Raw genomic sequence first — 16,873 nt, forward strand, 5'->3', positions numbered from 1 at the left:
ACAATGTAGTTAAACTGCACTGGTAAATAAAACTATTTAACAAAATAAGCAGACAAACATTCTAACATAACAATAGAATAAACAGTGCATGTTAATTTACCCTGTGCAGAGATCTCTACAGTGAAGATTTCCACACAAGAGGATAGCACATTCCATAGAAAGGCCCATTTTTTGTTCTCTGCCAGGAAAACTATTTTCTCTGAGGAGAAAAGCTGATCCCCAAATCTGGGAGAGGTTTGGTCACCTTTCCATCCTAGGAGAGATACTCTAGCCCTTGGACCGGACAACACCAGGGCATATGAAGTGCATGCTTATGTCAGTTGCTGAATTGTTTTAAGCACCTCATCAAGGTGTGAGGACAGTAACCAACAAAGCCATGACTGACAAATGTATAACAAAACACATTTGCATACCATGGGATCTTATTAATCAAAGCAGTAGCTCACAAAGGAGGGAGAATGATGAGGAATCTTCAGGAAGATTTGGTATCTATCAAAAATATTACAGAAGGTATTGAATCTTCAAAATTTCTTATGGTTCCCGTTTCTTAAAAAACACTTAGAATACAGTAAATAAATAAATATATACATTCATTGTTAAAAAATGAAGCAAAGAACAATGATTTACACCAAAGGGACTGTCTTTGACAGTGTGGATCTCCCATGTATTTACTTCCCTGAGTCTCAGTTGCCAAATGTAAGTACTTTGTAATGTGACCTACATATTTTGTAGTAATGCACCTAAAACAAAATAAAATGGCATAGGCTATTGTTCTTATTCTTTCAACCTTAAAAACTGGATTCAAGTATTTCTTACAGTGATCGAGCAGCTCAGGGCATAGACAAAGAACATGATTACAATGTTTACTGAGAAATGTTCCATATACAACATACGTTGGTGATTCTCATGGAGGTTTTCTAAAACCATCGATGTGACTAGAATGGAAGATATGAAGGTAGGTAGGTAGGTATGTATACAAACCTGGCCTGTCCTGGCAGTTTGGGCTGGACTGTTCCCTTTGGGCGCAGGGTCAAGACTGATTTGCACATGGCTGGGTTCAAACTGGAATGGCATGGGAAGCAAAACAACACAACGGATTTCAGCCCAGACCTCTGTACTGGGGTGAATGTATGACATTGTTCTGCATTCTGTCCATCAATTGTTCTTTTTGCATGTCACCCCAAGTGGGACGGGTATGCGCAGACGTGGGTCCCGTGCTCTCCATGCCACTGGAGTGATGAGGGGTGAAACCCAGAAACCAGTCCTAGGATGCTTGTTTTCAGTCCTGGGAGGAACTGGCCTGGCTGTACCGGCTGGACTGTTCCCATTGAGCGCAGGGTCAAGACTGATTTGCATATGGCTGGGTTCAAACTGGAACGGCATAGGGAGCAAAAAAATGATAGCTTCAGGTCCAGATCTCTATACTGGGGTGCATGTATGACATTGCTTTGCATTCTGTCCATCAATTGTTCTTTTTGCTTGGTGGTAAAGGTGCAGACTAGGAGGATTTGGAGGCTGTAGTAGTGGTGGCGGTCTGACCAGACCGCTGGTCAGCTGACCCACGAGATCTATGGGTACTACGCTCTCAGCAACACAGAGGCTGGAAAGCATGCACGAAGAGGTGGCTGGGTTGGAATTGGCACAGTTGGAAAACCCTTGCATAGCCACTAAAGGAGAAAAAGGCAGATTGGGATGGACGTGGGGCCGCTGAGAGCCCTAAGAAACTGTCCGTAGCACGAGAATCCTTAAAGCGCTCGAGCGCTAAATGGACCAGTTACTTACCTGCGGTAACGATATATCTGTAAAAAACATGATAGATTCCTTACCTTAGAATTACCCCCAGGCATCAGCCTGGATCGGGAAAGTTTTCATCAGCAGTACCCTTGCATGTCGGTAGGTGGCGTCGTGCGGCTCCGTGTCCGTCGCTGGCTTCGTAGTCACTGAGATGCATCGCAGGTGCTACTTAGACGCAGTCCACGTGCGCTAACGTCAGTTCTGTACACGACTTTCCGCACCAGGAACGTAGAGCCATGCAAGAAGCTGACCACTAGTGCATTGAAACTAGGACCCTGAAAAGGATGACCGTAACCCTAGAAATCAGTTGGCAGAACAGGGAGGATGGGTGGGGCGGTAAGGAATATATCACTACTGTTTCTTACAGCTATATCGTTACCGAAGGTAAGTAACTTGTCTATCTGAAAGAAACACAGTGATAGATTCGTTACCTTGGAATAGATACCACAGTATCACCAAACCCAGTGGTGGGTTTGCAATCCAATATCACACCAGAAAGTCCCGGAGAAAAGAACGGCCAAAGAAGCCGTCTCTCCGGACTTGGCTATCCAGGCAGTAATGCTTAGTAAACGTGTGCAGCGAAGCCCACGTGGCTGCCTGACAAATGTCTTGCAGGGGAACACCACGTCGAAATGCAGTAGTGGGTGCAGTTGCGCTAGTGGAATGAGCGCCCAGTCCCACCGGAGGTTCTTTTTTAGCCAAAGAGTAACAGGCTTTGATACATAAGACAACTCAGTGGGAGATAGTTCTCTTATGCACAGCCCGACCTTTCTTAGTACCAACATAGCCCAAAAAGAGTTGGCCATCCACCCAGAACTGCTGAGTGCGGTTGAGATAAAAGGAGAGCGCACGTTTTGGGTCCAGACGGTGGAGCCTCTCTTCCTCTCTGGAAACGAAGCGGAGGCGGAAAGAGGGTGGGCAAGGTAATAGTCTGCCTAGTCTGCCCAATGTGAAAGGCTGTAACAACTTTTGGCAACAAGGAAGGACGGGGCCTGAGCACAACCTTGTCAGGATGGACCGACAGAAAAGGAGGCTTACAAGAAAGAGCCTGGAGCTCACTCACCCGCCTAGTGGAGGTGATGGCAACTAGGAATGCAATCTTCAAGGTTAAGAGACAGAGTGGACAGTTATGAAGGGGCTCGAAAGGAGCACACATAAGGTAAGTAAGAACCAGATTCATGTGCCACTGCTGCAGCAGAAACGGAATAGGTGGGAAAAGATGTGTAATGACTTTGAGAAATCTATTAACAGGGGACTTGAAAAGAGAAGGCTGAAATGGCAGAAAGATAACCTTTGATAGTACTCAGAGCAGAGCCCTGCCGGGCCAAAGAGAGAATGAACAAAAGGACTTCTAAAGGAGGGGCAGAAAGGGGAGCCACAGCTTTTGCTGTTCACCATGCCACAAATTTGTTCCACCTGTAGGCGTATACCAACTTATTGGAGTGGCGCCTGGCTGCCAAAATGACATCACAAACTTCTGGAGGCAAGTTGAAATGAATCAACTGCCGCCGCTCAATCTCCACGCAAAGAGGTGGAGGCTGGACAGGTTCGGGTGGCAGACCATCCCTTGCTGCTGCGACAAAAGATCCTTCTGCAGAGGCAGTCTGATTGGAGGATCAATGCTCATACTGAGTAGCTCGGGATACCAAACTCTTCGAGCCCAGTCTGGGGCCACAAGAATGACTTGAGCCCGGATCGCACCGGATCTTCTTCAGCACTCCGGCTAGAAGTCGTATAGGCGGAAAGGTGTAGAGCAGACCGCAACTCCACTCATGACGAAAAGAGTCACCGAGCCAGTGCCACCTTGGAAATTTCAACGTGCAGAACTGCCGACATTGCACGTTCTCTTCTGTGGCGAATAGATCTAACCAAGGCTCTCGCCACTGCCGAAAGAGACCTTGCGCCATGTCCAAGTGAAGACGCCATTCGTGATCAATCATGCACCTGCGGCTGAGTTTGTTCGCCCTGGCGTTCAGAGAACCTGCCAGGTGTTGAACCACCAGGAAAATGCCCTGATGTTCCAGCCATGTCCAGAGGCGCAGGGCCTCCTGATATAGGGTCCACCACCCCACCCCGCCCTGTTTGTTGCAGTACCACGTGGCGGTGGTGTTGTCGGTGAACACCTGCTGTACCCTCCCCTTGACATGGGAAGGATGCATTCAGTGCAAGTTGGATCACCCAAAGCTCTAGCAGTTTGATGTGAAGCTTGGACTCCGCCAGAGACCAGAGGCCTCTGATCTCCACGTCTCCCATTTATCCACCGCATCCCAGGAGGGACGCATTTACTACTGTGAACTCCGGTTTGGAGAGGGATCTGCCGCCAACCCAATGCTGGTTTGTGAGCCACCACTTCAACAGTTGTGCAGTGCCCTCCAAGATCTGGACGTGATCAGACAGGTTCCCGTGATGCTGCGCCCACTGGAACTTCAGGTCCCACTACAGGAGCCCGCATATGCAATCTGGCAGGATTGATCACCAGGATGCAGGAGGCCATGAGGCCCAGCAGCCTCAGGGTGTCACTGACCGAAACCCAGGATAAGGGCTGAAAGATCAGAATCACAGCCAAAACTCGCTGCTCAGGAGGATATGCTCAAAACTACGCTATTTCCAGAACTGCTCCGATGAAAACAAATTTCTGCGAGGGAATCAGGTGTGACTCCGGCACGTTGATAGTGAAACCCAGCGAGTGCCGGAGGTCCGCTGTTGTCTGGAGGTGGGAAATGACAGCCTGGGGCAAACTCACCTTTAACAACCAATCATTTATATAGGGGAAGACTGAAACCCCTGATCTGCGCAGATGAGCTGCGACCACCATCATCACTTTTGTGAACACCGAGGGGAGCTGATAAGGCCAAAAGGGAGCACGGTAAATTGAAAATGCTTGTGACCTACCGTGAACCGAGGGTAACGCCGGTGGGCCTGCAGGACTGGGATATGGAAGTAAGCATCCTGCAAGTCCAGCGCTACCATCCAGCCGTGTAGGTCGAGAGCAGACAAGACCTGAGCCAAAGTGAGCATCTTGAACTTCTCTTTGCGGAGGAAGCGAGTTACGTTCCGGAGGTCTAAGTCAGGACGCAGGCCCTTGCCCTTCTTTGGCACCAGAAAGTAGTGGGAATAGCAACCACGACCTTCTGGCATTGGAACGCTCTCGATGGCCCCCTTGGCCAAGAGGGCCGCAACTTCCTGCTGAAGAAGCACCAAGTGATTCCCCAACATGCGGTGGTATTGAGGTGGTATGGCTGGAGGAGTAGTCTCGAATGGGAGGGCGTAGCCCCTTCAGAATATTTCTAAAACCCACCTGTCCGAAGTGATGGTGCGCCAGTGGGGGAGGTGATGGAGAAGCCTGCCGCCCACTGGCGTCTGATGGACCTGAAAGATCAGACTAGGAAGGTTTGGAGGCAGTGGTGGCCGGGGTGGAGGTGGACTGATCCGCCCGCTGGCCCCTTGGTCTGCCACGGCGGAACCCGCATCCACACTAGGGTGGTTGCTGCGCAGGCTTGTGGCTCTGTTGCGAACGATGCGGGTGCCCATTCCGGTGTCACGAAAGAAGTGAAAAGCAGCCTGCGGAGGAGGGCGGGCAGTGGAGAACCCCAAGGACTTGGCCGTAGCCTGTGAGTCCTTAAACCGCTCCGTGTGGTCTGCTTTGTCGCTGAAGAGGCGACGGCCATCAGAGGGCATGTTCATATGTGTACTTTGGACTTCCCCTGAGAATCCAGTGGTCCTCAACCAGGTGCGGCGTTGGAACCGCCACCGTCGTTGCCATCAAATGCCCAGTGAGTCAGCGGTGTCTAGGCCACAGCGAATCATGATCTTATCTGTGTCTCTCCCCTCTGCAACAGCCAGGGAGAGAGCTGCCCGGGTTCTTCCGGACACTGAGGGAACACTTATGCCACCATATCCCACAGAGAGTGGGAATAACAGCCCAAAAGGCATGCAGTGTTGACGGACCGCTGTGCAGAACTGGCAGGAGAAAAAATCTCCTTTCCGAACTGATCCAGTTTCTTGGATTCCCTATCCAGGGGTGCGGAAGGGAAGGCAGTCAGGGAAGCAGAGGCTTGGACAACTAAGCTCTCAGGGGTGGGTTGTTGGGAGAGGAAATTGGGGTCACTCGGAGCCAGGCAATGGCATTGGGCTACATTCCTATCCACAGGAGCCCCTGTGGTGGGCCTGGAAAAACGCCAGAAAGTGCTTTGTTGAAAGGAAGCAGCAGCGCCGCAGAAGTAGCTGCTGGCTGAAGCACTTCCGTCAGGAGGTTAGACCTGACAGCCACAGTGGGGAGCTCGAGGTGTAGGGCCTCGGGAACCCTACCCAACACCACAGCATAACTAGCACCCTCCTCCGTAGTCACGGTAGGAGGAGACAGCATGCCAAGGTCTTGTGAGGTATCCAGACCACTGGCATCACCCAACTCCTCAGCTTAGTCCTGTTCAGACTCGCAAGCAGCTGCAGGAGGCTCCTCAGCCCCTCCAAGTCTGCCCCTTCCTTCTGAGGCTGTTGAACAGGCCGAAAATAAGGAATAGGGCAATCGGGATAGAAATCTCCGAGCTGCGTCGAAAACGGCATTGAGCGAAGCCGCGCTGACTCTGTGTCCCCTACAGGGCTGAAACCGGGGCTGACGTCGTCCCGAGGAGCGGGCGACGTCGGAAGTGGTGCCAGCGGGGTCGACGTCGGTGGAGGTGTCACAAGGTCAACCGGCGTCGACCGGGATCCAGGCATGGATCCAGGAAGGGTCTTGCGGCGCCAGGGACGACAGGGCCGGAGCCATCGTCGCTGAATAGCGAGGACCCCCACTCAGGACAGCGGGCCCGAAGGCGTACCGGCGGCCCAAAGAGGCGAGCCATGGCCGACAGGAAATTCTGTATCTGGGCCGGAGTCACCGCCGAACCCCGAAAGGGCGGGTAGGCCGGCGGCGGCTGCATAGGCTCTGCCGGAGCTGCGGGGAGGCACAACCCATACCCTCAACCGTGTCGCTTGACCGGCGAGGGGAAGTAGGAGAACAATGTTGTTTCTTCGCCTTCTTGTGCTTCTCCTTACCTGACCCCGAGTTCGAAGACTTGGAATCCGAAGACCAATGGTGATGACTCTGTGCGTGGTCCCTCAGCCTCCCTCGGAACCAGGCCTTCCAGCAACTTTCGGGACCGCTCCCGTAAAGTTTACGGTGCAATGGCCCGGCAGTTGGGGCACGATTTGGGGTCGTGGTCACGCCCCAGGCAGAAACGACACACTCGGTGTGCGTCCGTCAACGACATCATACAGTGACAGTCCTCATAGGGCTTAAAACCGGACATCCTAACTGCACCGGAGGACTCGATGAAAAAATGGAGATAAAAAGCCTCAAAAAGTCAGTCAAAATTTGACTGGGGGTTCCTGCTCTTCCCGAATCTGCGCTTGCTGGCGCGGAAAAAGAAAGAACTGAAGCCAGCGCGCGTGAGCGGCGTCTAAGTAGCACCTGCGACGTCATCTCGGCGGCCACGACGCCAGTGACGGACGGGGAGCCGCACAACAATACCTACCGACACGCAGGGGTACTGCTGACGCCTGAGGGTAATTCTAAGGTAAGGAATCTATCACTGTGTGTTTGGGGTGCCATTGAAGGGCATGTCCATAAGGGAAGCCTGGACATCTCCCAATAAGCTAGTCGTTATCGCCAGATGTTGAGCCTAAGGGCCACTGTTTTGGAAACCGCTCTACCTAGCGAGTCAGTCTTGTCAAGTCCACAGCAAATCGTGAACTGTGTTGCGTCTCTCCAACATCTTGGGAGAATACAGCCGGGCCTCTTCCAGGACCTGTGGCAGCACTTGTGCAACCATATCCCACAAAGTGTGGGAATAATGGCCAAAAAGGTATGCGGTGATCACGGACGGCAATGCCAGGCTGGAAGAAGAAAACATCTTCCCAAATGAGTCCAACCTCTTGGATTTTCTATCCGGGAGATTGGTAGGGAACGCACCTTGGGAGATGGAGGCTTCGACCACCAAGCTCTCAGGGGTAGGGTGTTTGGGTGAGGAAGTTTGGGTCCCCAGGTGCAGGGTAACGACTGTGGGCAATCGTTCTAGTCACAGGACCACATGTGTTGAGCTTGGACCAGGTACCCAACAGGATGTCAGTGAGGGCATAATTGAACTGGAGTAGGGTTTTGACATAGAGACTCCTGGTTGCAGCACCTTCGCCAAGAGATTAGTCTTGATTGCCACTGTGGGTTTCTGAAGGTTATGGAACGGAGCTGCCCTAAGCACCACCATTGCACAGGAAGCTCCCTCCTTCATAGGCATAGGAGGGGGAGAAAGCAGAACAGCTTCTGAAGACGCATCCAGGCCGCCAGCCTCACCCAGGTCTTCACACCAGTCCACATTCCGTTTGTCATCGGGCTTGTGTTCTAAAGTGTCCAGTGACCCCTACCAGTTGGCCTGAGGCCTAGCCGATGAAAATTATGATCAGGCTCCAATCTAGGAGGCTCGGCTTCCACCAGCTTTGGGGTCTCCGGACTCTTGCTCCGTGTTGGAGTACAGGATGACAACGGGGAATGGTGCCACGGGAGGGTGCAGGGAACGCCAGGAGCCGGATCCTCCAGCATCGAAACAGATGGGGCTCTTTCCGACCCCACGGGGCCCAAAGGCATGTTGCCGGGGTCGGAATGCCCAACAATGAGGTGCATGGGGGGGGCGTGGCTAACCATTGAAGGGAATGGCTGCTCGGTAGCTTAGCTCCAATGCGCAACTCCTGAACCATCCGGTAATTTACACCTTTTGCTGGCCCGATTCCTGCCCTAGTGCCCTCGGAGGGCTGAGGAGGCGCCCAGCAAAATTCTGGCCGAGTTTGGGGCGAATCGCGGCTGCTGTTTTGGGTGAGCTACACGGACCGGACTCTGGCCGGGAGACCCGCTGCGGAGAGTGCGGCTACACGGCGGTCCCCAATTACGGGAGGCTGCGGCTCTGGCCTGCTCCAGCGGTGATCTCCCAACACACCACATCTGGTTTTGGCAGCGATTGCAGGTCGCCCGGAGCCTTGGTGCAGCGGCAGAGGACCCCAGAGCGGCCTTTGAGGATCGGGAGCCTGGGAATTGCCTCGTAGGCCCCCGGAGGTGGCCTTGTCACCGTGAAAAGCACAGCTCCAGTGTCCGGGCCGGAAGATCTTCTGAGGCTGGTGCGGGTCCCCGGTGGCCGGAGTGAGTTGGCCCATTATTGTTTTTAAGCTGCGATGGCTCCCGCGACCCGGCGACTGAACGCCTGCGCTCCCTGCTACCCTGGGAAAAACACTTGAGGCCTGGAGTGCGCACCATCGTGCCTGGGCCCCCTGCTGATGCCTCGTGGTTTGGGGAGTAATGTACTGATCACTACTGTGAGCTAAGAGGCATGTGAGAGAGGGCCAGGGGTGAAAGCGGCTACAACGTTGTGGTGTCTGTTCTGGAGGGTGTATGGACTGTGGCCGGCTGTTTCATCGTGAGGGCCACGTGTCCTCAGCCCTACCCACTGTTTCCCGTGATCGATATCTTGCTCACAACGGACCTTATGAGAGCTGATGCGGACACAGTCAATAAACTGAATACCCCCGGCAGGCTCAGTCCATTGGAGAGTCTTTGTGGAGCCCTTGTTGCTTGGAGGAGCGCACTGTCAGTTACGATATTTTAACGCCCGAGGCCTTCATAGATGGCAATTACGCCATATCACTGCTGCCTCCCTCCCATCAAGAATAGGCACTACTGACTGGGAAATCGGTTGTGCCTCCGGGCTTGGACTGGATACAGGAGCTGTACGAGGGAGGTGGTTACCCTGGAGGCGGAGGCCTGCTCCTGGGCTGGAATTCTACCATAACGAGCGGAGTGTCTGAGGTCTCCATAGCCAATCAACCGAAGCGGTGAGCCCTGTACTACACCCCTTAGAGTGGGGAGCCCTTCGCAAAAACAGACAGGCCGGGCGAAATTCTTCACTGCACGCGGTGGGGAGTAGTGATTGCGCCCTGACTTCAGGTGGGGCAGCCGTGATAGGAAGCATGGCCTCAGGACGCACTAACCGGACGACGGCCCAGTCCAAGCTGGAGAAATTTGCTTGGCAGAAACAGCAGACTGAAGACCGGACGGATTCGGCGACCCGGGGAGAGGTGACAGACCCCTCAAATAAGGATCTCCTTGAGGCAATCACTGCAATGCGAACCTCCCTTGAGGTGAGAATTGACAGTCGCCACGGATGTGGGAACTGATCCGGGAAGATATGAAGAAAGTGGTGGAGAGGGTGGCCACAGTCGAGAGCACTACAAAGGACTTGGTCAGTGACACTGACTTGCTCAGGACCCAGGTCACCGAACTGCACGCCTCTAACGAAGCGATGGCTCTACAACTGTACGATTATGAGGGGAGAATGCAGCGCAATAATAACATCCGCCTCATTGGAGTCCCGGAGCGCGTGGAGGGGCAGACGTTAGACCTTTATGTCGAGGCGCTTGCCCTCAAACACATCCAACCCAGAGGCCTTTCCAAATGCTTTACGATTGAAGAGCTCATCACTTTCCGGGGGCCGTCTGAAGCTGGGTGCGCCCCCGCCCCCTCCTGGCGCGAGTGTTCATCTTTCGCGACTGTGATGTTATATTTCAGACGGCACGTGCAGCCCCTCCACTAACTCTAGAGAATAGCAAAGTCATGTTCTTCCCGGACTTCACTCTGCACGTGCAGAAGCAGCGCCGTAGCTTCCTGGAAGTGAAGCGGGCCCTCCGCGACCAAGAAGTTAAATATGCCATGATGTTTCCCACTAAGCTGAGGGTGGAAGCCAATGGGAAAACATCCAGAAGACGCTTGGGACTGGCTGGAGGGTTGGCACGCGGTCGAAAAGAAGTCGAAGAAAGTGTTCACGGTGGCCTCTGACGCAGCGGACTGGCACCAACAGAGACGCTCACCTCCAAACTCTGATACCAATTTCCAGGGCCTGACAGGCCGACTCTAAGTTGTGGTATGGTAAGGTTGCATGAAATGGGTCCTGGCTCCCTGGGGTTCTCTGAAACTTTACTGTGCATGGCTGCGTGGACTTGGCCTCCGGGTGCTGAAGTCTCTGAGGAGCCGCTCCAGGTGGGAAATGAAGGGTGAATTGTGATCCGTGTGGAGTGTAGTAGACCCTGGTCCGTGGGATTGATCAAAGCGACCTATGGACCTACTAGTGTTCTCCATTGCTATGCTAGTCCACTGGATACCAAATATGTATTGATTGTAATTTGAATTCAGGGGAATGCTGGACTGACGTTCCATAATATGGGCACTGAAAAAAGACTTCTCCGGGCCGCTTTGGACTTCTATGTTGCATAATGTTTTGGGGCGGGGAATCGGGCCGAGGCTAAATCGTTTTTCCTGTTTTATAGCGGAAGGATGGGGAGGAGGTAGCGCACGTTCCCTGAAGTTGTATATGGGTGGGCGACAGGAACTCTGCATGTTGGGGCTTGCGGGCGGTTCTGGTCCCGCTAAGCAGGGAGGGGGGTATGTTTTCTTGGGTTAGGGTAAGTTTTGGTTTGCTTTGTTGGGGGTGTTCATCAGGCAGCCTCATTTTCTTGATTGCGAATATCCCATGTGGCATTAGTATGTTGGTCAGTGGCACTTTATGTCAAATTGGGTACAGAGTTGAGGAGCATTTTGGGCTGCCCCTGGAGGAAGATGGCAGTGCTTGGGGTGCCGGTCTCCTGGCTTCTCTGGTTAACGGCGGGGGGGGGAGGGGGGCGGGAGGTGTCTGTGTCTTCATGGCTCCCAGACAGGGACTTAGAGTGTCTACCTGGAATGTGAACGGCCTGGGGGACAAAATCAAATGAGGTACAGTCCTGCAATATATTCACCGACAGGCCCTTGACATAGTATAGCAGCAGGAGGCTCACTTGATAGGCAATACGTGCATGGCGCTAAACAAGAAGGGATACCGCATGTGTGTTCATTCCGGATTCACAACAGGCTCCAGGGGAGTGGGGATAGATCTTCGTAAGGGTTATCCATACATCATACAACGCACATGGACTGATGTGCAGGGTAGGTACGCAGCAACCTCGGGATTCTGGGAAGGTAGAATAGTAAATGTTGTCTCAGTATATGCACCGCCAGGTTTGCAGCGCCCAACTCTGCAGGAGATTGGAACGTTGGCTTTGGCACTGCCTATGGGCTTCGTTGATATTGGGGGGGGATGGAGACGACGGGACTTCAACCTAGCTATGGATGACCTCCGAGATAGACTTCCACCTAGACAGGACCCGGAGCTCTCAACTCCAGAGGTTTGCTGATGCTTTGGGGATAGTGGATGTGTGGTGATGGTTAAACCCTCAGCACACACACTATACACTACAGTAGGGAGTACATGGCAGTTAATTCAGACTCTATTATTTGTTCACACATGCACAAGACATACAAGATTTTGTGGAACCCACAACTCTGGCACATGGTACATCCGATCACTCTCTGGTGATGGCGGTCTTGGTGCACGGCAGGTCAGACGCCCTGGTACTATTAGAATGCAGCCGTGGGCTTTGAAGGTTCCCCACATTAGGGAGGGTCTTCGCCAAGACATTGACTTTTACTTTACAGAAAATGTGGGGTCGGTCGAGTCAGCGGTCACACTTTGGGGGGCATATGGTGCGGTAATTAAAGGAAGTGCATTGTCGCGGATGGTGGGCCACAAAAATGAATGCAACAAGAGGGTGGTTGAGTTGGAAACTGACATTTTACAATTAGAGATGGCCCTTGCTATTGATCTGAATCCTGAGACGCAGCATAGTATTGGCCTCAAGAGACACGACTCATGCGTGTGAACTAGACTGGCACGTTCACACACATACTTTGGGACTGCCCCCACATACAAATCTATTGGGAGGACCTCACCCGGCAAATGTCCAGGGTCTGTGGTAAATCCATTCATCCCTCCCCCGAGACTTGCCTCCTTAACATCTGGGATGCAACAGACCTCACCCAGATGGAGCAATCGTGGGCAACAATGGGCTGGATTATAGCCACACATAATATCGCTCAAAAGTGGGGTTTGGTGGTGCTACCACGGGTGAGAGACTATGCGATTAATATGGACTATGCCAATGGGGGCTGAAAAGACAGTGTTCAAGGGGCGTGGATGCCCCAAAAAAATGGGACAGTAAATGGGGGAAGTGGAACAAATATACGGGCAACATACGCATCTCTCCCACGGTGGAATTGCGGAGGGAGAGACGGACTATACTGGCTATACCAGATGGGACAGGAGAAATCTTATCACCGGGTGGCCACCATTAAAGCTCTGCGGGTGGAAGGTGCACACTGATTCCCAATGGTTTCCGTAGACTGTTAAGATGTTATCTATTGTCAAGAGGGCTCAGTACCGCACAAAACAATGTGTTGAGTATCCTCTTACTTTGTATAACTGATAGGCTGTCAATTCGAACTGATTTAAGCTTTGCCACTGATGACTCTGTAATGCCTGAAAGGCTGCTGTTTAATATTAATAAAATAAAAAAAAATACAAAAATACAAAAAAGAAATGAGGTGCATGGCCTCATAATTCTTTCAGCTGGACGGGGGTCGCACCGGCCTTTGGGAATAAGGGAAGGCACAGAGTCGGTCCAGGAGCAGGTTCCAGAGAACAAGGCCTAGAACGCCATGGCTCCCTCGCCTCGTTGGCCAATGGATTGGAGAAGGCGAAGAAAGCTTCAAATTCTTACTCCTCTTCGGGATCCAAGAACGATCCTGGGAACAGGATCTCGACCACTGCGGAGTCGATGCCAGGCCACTAGCTGCTTCAGGAACTGCTCCCTCAAAGCCTTCGGAGCAGTTGCCCGGCAATTGGAGCATGCCTTGGTTTTGTGGTCATTCTCCAAACACCAAAGGCCAACTAAGTGCAGGTCCATCGCCCAGTGACAGGTGCTGCAGGGCTTAAAAACCTGACTTACACAAGGACATCCTCGGCACATCAGGAGGTAAACTGCAAAAGAAGTTGAGAAAAGCATTGAAAAAGGACAGTCAAACAGAGACTAAGGGGTAGCTATTCTCCAGATAAGCACTGGCTGGTGTGGGAAGAAAAGAAGTGACGTCAGCACACTTGGGTGGTGCCTATATAGGTACAGCTATGTCACTTCCAGCGTAGATGACGATTGACGCGTACTTAATCAATGCCACCTATTGGCACGCAGGGGTAGCGCTTGCGAAAAATATTTCAGATCCAGTCTGAAGCCTGGGAAAATTATAAGGTAAGGAATCTGTGCCTAAAAGTTTCTATCAGATACATGAATTTAAATATAACCTAAGTAAACACATTCACTATTTAGTACAGCCAAGAAGCTGACAACACAATGAAAGACCATTTCAAGGGATGCTATCATTGTCCACCCCAATAAGCAGCAGTGCGGGTTTTAGTGCTGGTGGCTCCCAGTGCGACAATATTTTTGCCCGTTCCCCCCCCATGACCTCCTCCTACTCCGCAGATTCCCTCACTATCCCTCTGCAACAGTGCCCCTTATTTCTCCATAGCACCCATTTCACATGGATTTCAATTGTTTTACAGCGCCTCTTATACAAGTGTAGGGTGTCGGAGCACATACGTGTAAATCAGTGTATACCGTAATTTTTTTTTAAAAAGACAAAGATAACTACAAGGTGTAGGATTCCAATTTCATTCATACTAGTAGGCTGTGCTTGATCCGGAGAAGTACAACCTCATGATTCAAAATGTGGCATCAGTTGGCTTTGTCAAAATAATTTATTTCTACCGAAGCCAAACCTTTGTAACAACATTAGGATAATGAAAGACTGTAAAAAACATAATTTTCTAACCAGTATCATGCAGTCTGCTGGCAGCAATTTGATGGCAGTCCATAGATCACTGTCCAATATTACGTTCGCAACTTATGAACTGCAAGTAACAAAAGGATCTCTATGACAAAAATAGTGACCCCACTGGTCTTCTCACATAAAATACAGTTCTGTGATCTGCATGGTACACCTTCATTGTGCTACTTTAGATGAGTCAAAACTGCCACTAGAAAAAACTCCAATTACTCTCCAGCAGGAACATTAATCACCAGTGTTATCTTGACATTTTTATGGCTGCCTGAAAACTGCTGGATATAAAATGAACTCTGCAGCGTGTGTTTTTACACCCATAACAAGTTGCAAAACACCCTCCGGGCAGCGATAAACAGACCCCCTGGAACAAAATAGGCCCCTGCCTTCTACCCTCCCTGGGAAATGACTGATCCCGGTAAGGTCAGTCTGGCCTTGTCAAATGACACAAGGGAGTGTATAGGGCCTCGACTATCTTTAAATCTTGCAGGTGCAGAGACTACTTTTCGGCTGGAGTGTCTGGAACCACACAAGGACATATCCAAAAAGGATGCCTGCACACCCTCAGAAAAGCCTTAACAAATAGGTTCTTGAGTGCAGTGTGGAGGTCTGCATCATAGGCATAGTGCACCAGGCTACTGACCAGCTGACAGACAAGAATAAGATGTGGGCCATGAAGCAATCAAAACATCAGTGAGGGCATCATTAAGGGCTCAAATCATGTTGGCCTTTGATGGAGAGTTTTGTCAGAACATTTGTTTTGGCTCAATGGAGTGTAAAAGCAGAACTAGCCTCTCAGCTGTCTTCTGTACCACCACAGAGAACAAGGCACTTTCTTCCATTGCTAAACCTAGTGGCAGTCAAGCTTCATTTCAGGGGAGATGCCTAGCATGCTGGCAGTTTGTAAATCCAAATTCAGTGCATCATCAATAAGGTGGGAGTAGTGGGTGTGTAGCCTATCACCCTCCTCCTCCTTATCATCATCTTCGTCATTGTCCTAATGGAGTTTGACAATGTGTTTCATGTATAGTGTCTGAATCAGAGCCAAAAAGAGAATGGAGCTTTTTTGATATTCATAAAGGTTAGAGTAAGGCTCTTAAAGCATCGGTTACTGATGATTAGCACAACATCAGTTGGGCTTGGGCTGATGTAGGCTCAAGGTTCGACATGGGTGTTGACACAGGGTCTTCTAGCAGTGCCGGGGGTGGGGTATGGGAGGGGGGGGGGGTTGGTTGGCTTTCCTGCTAAGGTATCCACTATAGATATTGGGGCTGAAGTAGAAGTTTGTACTATAGTCAGTACTGGTTCAGTAACAAACACAAAGGGGGCAGATGGCACTGGGGGACAACTCACTTAAGGTAACCTAAACGGAGGCTCCTGCAGCTCCGTTAGGCAAAAAGCACATCAGAAGCAGTTGGCATCAGAACAAAGATTTACAGTATGGCCTCCTGGAAGGCCGCCATCTGATGGGGGTCGACGACAGTCCGAGGAACAGAGAGTATGCCAGTGCTATCTGAGAATTCAATTCTGAAACCTGGGCCTGTGAAGGAGTGCAATGTTCACCTTGATGCCCTCACTCCTTCACCATCAAACTAGAGTGGTGGAAGGGATAGAGTCCTGCTTTGTCTTTTTGCGTCTGCACTTGGACTTCAATTACCGGAAGAGTGGGAAGTGCTTTACGCTCAGGAATGGCCATGCACTGGGACCAAGACTTGGTCCACAACCTGGAGCAAGACTTGTGCTTCAGTCTCTACCTCTTCTTGTGTTCAGCGATGTAAAGATTTTCCTCCCATTCCCGTATAGCTTTTGGGTGCATAAGGGCAAGTTTGTTGCATGACTTAGAGTTCTGACTAGTTCCCAAACAAAAAAGACACCTCATGAGGGTCCATGAGTTGCATCTGCCTGCTGCAGTCTTGGCATAGTTTGAAATTTATAGTTTCAGAAGGGCAGCATTCCCTAGTATAATGCCTAATCATTTTGGAATCATCAGAGATTGACAAAAGTTTGAAGAAAAGCTCCGGATCTGTGCTGGAAGGAGCACAAATAAATAAGTGATGTCAGTGTGCAGGGGTGGTGCTTATATACAGGTGCACAGGAGCACTGCTTTTGAGGTTTTCCAATTCTGCCTGGTGGCTGAAGGGTATTCTAAAAGTGGGGAATTTCGATTTTACCTTACAAGGGATAGACATTCTTAAAACACTTGTTGAGGTTGGTACTTTCAGACTTTTTCTGCCCCAAGTTGATATTTCCGGAGCAAAGTGTAAGAGTCCTTACAAAAACATATGGATGTCCAGAGTC

The 16,873-nt window shown here is 51.1% G+C and overlaps 1 protein-coding gene across 3 annotated transcripts in view; it reads right to left on the reverse strand.

Annotated features, from left to right (window-relative positions):
- The window catches only part of TRAPPC8 (trafficking protein particle complex subunit 8), a 1,294,567-nt gene that overhangs the window by 345,951 nt on the left and 931,743 nt on the right, over window positions 1-16,873 (reverse strand). The gene's annotated exons all lie outside the window — the stretch shown is intronic.

Source organism: Lissotriton vulgaris, chromosome 4_1, assembly GCF_964263255.1.
Source record: "Lissotriton vulgaris chromosome 4_1, aLisVul1.2, whole genome shotgun sequence".
NCBI lineage: Eukaryota > Metazoa > Chordata > Amphibia > Caudata > Salamandridae > Lissotriton > Lissotriton vulgaris.